Consider the following 6,000-nt stretch of genomic DNA (forward strand, 5'->3'; position numbering starts at 1 on the left):
CACACCGCCCGGAGAGGCGGGCAGCGCGCCTTTCAGAAACGCGTGAATGTGGCCTGGGGAGGTCTGCCGCTGGGGAGGAGGAGGCTGGACTCACCACTGCGGATGTGATGCTTCCTGGAGGTGGAGATCCCAGGGTCTGGGAGTCTGCGGGTGGGACAGCTGGACCTTGGCTGGAGTGGCTGCTGGGTCAGCGTCCAAGGCCTGTCTGGGTGGTGGTGTCGATGAGTTCCCAGATGGCCGCTCTCCCCTTCAAGATGGCGTGGGCTCCGTGCCCGAGTCCTGCAGTCCTGGGTGTGCCTGCAGTGGCAGCTGTCTCTCCCTGTCCCGGGGAGTCTCTCCCTGTCCACTGGCCCCTGGCACTCCTGTTGGATCTAACTGTCCCTCACTCACACACACACCACACGTATACACACACTCTCCCTTTACCCTCTCACTCACATCCTCTCCCTCACCTCCATCCTGCCAGCCGCCATCTTCCAGGAATGTGTCCTCTTTTTAAAAAATATATTTTTTATTGACTTCAGACAGTAAGGGAGAGGGAGAGAGAAACATCACTGCTTGGCTGCCTTCTGCATGCCTCTTGCTGGGGATTGAGCCCACAACCCCAGCATGTGCCCTTGACTGGAATCCAGCCGGAGACCTTTCAGTTCATAGGCTGACATTCTATCTGCTGAGCCAAACCAGCTAGGGCTTGACTTCTTTACTGGAATGCTAAAAAAGGCACTGCATAAATCTATTACTGGAAAATATTGGCCATCTACAGAAATGGCTGATAATAAGGTATTTGAGTTTGGAATCACAGGATGTCTAGGATAACTGTCTTATTTATAGCTGAGATCTTGTATACATTTCCACCTTTTCACTTGGTTTCTTTACTGGAAGGATAGATTTACAGGAGCTCACACATGGAATTATAAGCCCCCTTTAAAAAGTAATCTTGTATATTGGGCTTAATTACAGCTCATGCGTAAAGGATATTGGTGACTAGAAAAAGCCTGAAGTTGCATTTGGAACATCTTGTAATGAACATTTAGTTCCTTTGTGGGGGAGGTCTTTCTTTCTTTCTTTCTTTCTTTCTTTCTTTCTTTCTTTCTTTCTTTCTTTTTTTAGCTTGCTGACTGAAGAGCAAGCCCAGCCCAGGACTAGCCTGTTTTTATTTATTTACTTTAAAATATATTTTATTGATTTTTTTACAGAGAGGAAGGGAGAGAGATAGAGAGTTAGAAACATTGATGAGAGAGAAACATCGATCAGCTGCCTCCTGCACACCTCCTACTGGGGATGTGCCTGCAACCAAGGTACATGCCCTTGCCTCCAAGGCCAGAAACTCCCTGACCCACCCTCGTTAGTACTTCTGATAGGAAGCCTTCACTTGCAAGTGCTTTACAGAAACTGGAATAACTAACTAGAAATGATATACACTTTAAATGGCCAAAATACAGTTGTTTTTGGCTATCTAAATTTTTTTGCATGCAAAAATAAGAAAAAAAAAATGCCAGCTCTAAAATTAAACCGAGCGGGCCCCACAGACAGCAGAGAACCACAGGGAGTGGGCCTAAGCTGTCAGTAGGATATCCCCTGAGGGCTCCCAGATTGGAGAGGGTGCAGGACAGGCTGAGGGACCCCCCCCCACCTGCCCCCCATGCACAAATTTCATGCACCGGGCCTCTAGCTCCAATTAAAAAGACAAAGTTAAACCAGTGACCCATTTTTTTTCCTCCTGTCTTCTGTTAACCAGGGTTCTGTCAACCTTTAACCTAGTTACACCTCAAGATTTTAAAAATACAGCTCAAATAAAGTCAGAACCTCTACCACAAGGTCCTGGATCCAAAAGATAATTCACTCAAGTCCACCCAATGTGGCAGGGATCCGGCAGGCTCAATGGGCTCTTTGCCGGATCCTAACACCAGGTCCAGGTCCTGGGTGAATTTCTTTGGAATCTTGTCACACTATGCCAAGTAAATGTCAACATAAGAAACATTCAGACCTGTAGAGAATTTTTTTGAATTTATTTGAGCCAAACTGCTGACAATTTCTTGGAAATTGAGATTATGCTCCAGAATGGCAGTTTTGCACCTTATTTTATAAATTACAAACAAAAGAGAAGACATAAGTGGGCTACATGAAATCCATTGATGATAGAGATTACGGAGGTGGGAGAAAGCAAGCAGTGATACCTCTGGGACTGGATAAAAAGTAAAAAGATTGACATATATATCTTTTACATAGGTGGGTGCAGGATAATTAACAGTCAACAATTAAATCAATAACAATGAGGGTGGTTTTGGTCTTTGTTCTTATGTGGTACTTGTGCTTTGAGGGGTCCAGAAAAAAGAAATTACTTTGACATTTTAAAAGTATGTTATAGATGTAAAAAGACAATAGACAGGCTTAATTAAGGGAAAAATTGACCTTTGTCAGGAAAGATTCTAGCCTAGGACATGAATACCCACCATAAACTGTAGTTAGTACTGTTGTTGTTTTTTTACATAGATTTTTATTTATTTTAGAGAGTGAGAGGAAGAGAGGGAGAAACAGCAATGTGAGAAACATCATTTGGTTACTTCCTACATGCCTCCTACTGTGGTTTGAGCCTGCAAACCAGGCATGTCCGCTGACTGGGAATAGGACCGGTGACCTTTTGGTGCATGGACCATGCTCAATCAACTGAGCCACACTGGCTAGGCCTAGTTAATAAGTTTTATTTTCAGGCCATCCTATGTGTTTATTTTGTAAGGCTGCCACACAGGCCTTCCCTGAGCTTGTCAGGTTTAGTATGTGGCCCCTTTTTATCCACAGGTTTCTCCAATATTAATAATGTCTTTCTTTTGTTAATCTGTCTTTTTCATAAGGAATCCAAGCTGAAAACCTAAGATGGGTAGTGGTAAAATTTTTTCTCCTCTATAACCCTATTCTGTGTTATTTCTGGGATGGTTTTGATATGCTGGCACTTCTGGTCCTTGTTTTTGTGGGTGAAGAAACAGCCACATACTAAACCTGACAAGCTCAGGGGAGGCCTGCATGGTGGCCTTACAAAAATAAAGACCAAAAGTAACTACTAGGATATTATGAAATTAGAACTTTCTAACCAAAAGCAGTTCATGATGGGTAGTTATGCCCTAGGCCTGTATTTTTCCTGACAAAGGTCAATCTTTACCTTAACTGGCCCTGTATGTTGTCTTTTTGGCATCAATAATAACATACCTTTGGAATGTCAAAGTAATTTCTTTTTTTCCAGACCCCTCAAAATACAACCTCCCACTAGAGCAGAGACCAAATTTTTGACTATTCACTCTCCTATATCCTACCCAAGTAAAAGAAGTATCTGTTTTATTTTGTTTGCTAATCCTCACCCAAGGATATTTTACCATTGACTTTTTCCCCCCTATGGATTTCTAGAGAGAGTAGACGGGAGAGGGAGAGCTGGAGAGAGAGAAACATTGATGTGAGAGACACATCCATTGGTTGCCTCCCACACACGCCCCACCAAGGAAATCAAGCCTGCAACCTAGATACATACCCTTGAATGAAATCGAACCCAGGACCCTTCAGTCAGAGGGTCAATGTCTATCCACTGAGTCAAAATGGCTAGGGCTATTTCTTTTACTTCTCATCCAGTCCCATAGATTTCCCCACTTTGCATTCATCTTGTTATGGGTTGGCTCAACGAGATAGACCACCGACTCAGAATCCAAATTTAAGAGCCTTTATTAAGCTGGCCAGCTGACCACAGCGCCTATCTGCCCCTCTGGGAGACTCGGAGCATGTGGCAGAGATCAAGGGTGCAGTATGATCCTTTATAGCACAACAGTGTTACCTTAGAAGTTCATAGAAAGTTCATAAGAACAAAGGGGGGGTAAACAGAGTCACACCTGGCTGGAGCGTATCATAACACATTGTTTTTCTAAGACAATCTAGCAATTTTTCTTCTATGGTTCCTAACCCTGACACAATCCTCCATACGTCAGTCCCCCCTCCCAGCACATTCTGTAACATTCTGTAACCCTTCCATGCTGCAGTCCATCACCCTAGCACATTCCCTACTGGTCTTATGCCCGAATCAAATCTTTGATTCAGTGCCCTCCTCTACGATATGAAATTGAGGAGGCATTTGGCAATGTAGGGGTCGAGCCACCGGGGAAGAGTCCAGCATTTGATGGTGAAGAATTGGCTCGGCCGCTGACATAGAGTCTTAGTTCCCATGTCTTTCTCCTTCCCATTGGTCAGTTCACCAGGTAAGAGGCATGAGGAGGACGGGGTTACAATTTCCAGTGCCTCTTACCTGTGACTTTGATGGCGGTTGGAGTGCTCAGCACCACCTGGTAGGGTCCATCCCATCTAGGTTCCAGGCTGCTAGGGTTGTGGCGCTGCACCCAGACGAGATCACCCAGAGAGAAGGCAGGCTGTGTTGGACTGGATCTCAGCACGTCCTCCTCCCGTATGGCTTTCATCACCCGTTGTGCTGACGTGGCGCTGCTCTGCAAAGCCTATAAGGACTTAAACAAATTTTGGATAGACAGCCAGGCAATTTTTTTTTTCCTCCCTTAGGCGGGGAAGAAGAGGTGGCTGCCTGTCAAACATAATTTCAAAAGGGGTGAGTCCTTTTATATATGGAGTACATCTAGCTCTGAGGAGGGCAAAAGGAAGGAGACTTACCCAGTTTTCGCCAGTCTCTAATTTTAACTTAGTTAATGTTTTCTTTAAGATCCGATTTATCCTCTCTACCTGTCCAGAACTCTGTGGTCTATAAACATAATGCAATTTCCAAGTAACTCTCAGGGCCTTAACTATGGATTGCAACTTTGGCGATAAATGCCGGGCCATCGTCGGACCCCATATATAGTGGTAGGCTAAACTGGGGGACAATTTTAGTGAGGAGTTTTCTAACTACTACCTGTGCTGTCTCTGCCTTGGTTGGGTATGCTTCAGGCCAGCCAGAGAAGGTATTAATGAAAACCAGCAAGTATTTATACCCTCCTTGTCCTCCTGGTATCTCGGTGAAGTCCACTTCCCAGTGTTCTCCAGGGTTCTGACCTCAGAATCGCTGTCCTGGCGCGGCTACAACAGGGAGCCCTTGAATCACCCGGGCACACACTTGGCACCCTCTAGCCAAGTCTTGGGATATTTTCTGGAGCTCTGGGATGTAAAATTCTCTTCCCAGTAGTACTGATAGCTTCGTTCCCCCCAGGTGGGTGCTCTAGTGGGCCTGGGAAGCAATGGTCCGCCCCAGGGCTTCTGGCACTATAGGCCTCCCATCTGGCAGAATTAGCCATCCAGCCTCTCCTTCCCGGGCCCTTAGTTTCTCAGCTAGCCACTGCTCCTCTGGCAGATGAGTAGGCTTCTCTAGGAGACTTCGTGCTGGCAGGGCTACGAGAACTTCCAGGGGCCCTACTGGTCTTTTAGCCATTTCCTTGACCTTCTGTAAGGGCAGTGTGAGGAGATATGTCCTTGCAGTCCCTGGGTAGGTCTGGCAGGACGAGTGCCGGGGCGCTCACCAGGGCTTCTTAGATCTCCCCTGGCTCCTCCTCATGTCACTACTGCCGCCCCACATACCACATACCGCATACCAGGTACCTTCCTCTACGAAGCTGCTCCCGTCGGTGTAGAGGGTCTCATTCGGATTCTGCAGGGGCTGGTCCACAAGGTTCTCGCGGAGGGAAGTGAGGGTAGTCAGTGTCTCCTCGCAGTCATGCAAAGGGGCCTCTGCCTTCTCGTCAGGGAGGAGTGTGGCAGGGTTCAAGGCAGCTGTTTTCAGGAAGCTGAAATGTTTGCTCTTTTTCCCTTTCCCCACCAGAGGGCCTGAGTGAATGCTATGAGTTCCACAAGGAAGTCCACCTTTTGGCCCCCCACTGTCAGGGTCATTCTGGGCTCCTGGGGGCCAGCTGAGCCCCGACAACCCCAATCCACCTCCTCCACCAGCATGGGAGGGAGTCGGTTCCAGGCACGTTCAGGGCACTCCCTTTTCCAATGTCCTTCCTTTCTGCAAAATGCACTTTGATT

Source organism: Myotis nattereri (genome assembly GCF_964212035.1).
Source record: "Myotis nattereri genome assembly, chromosome: 15".
Classification (NCBI taxonomy): Eukaryota; Metazoa; Chordata; class Mammalia; order Chiroptera; family Vespertilionidae; genus Myotis; species Myotis nattereri.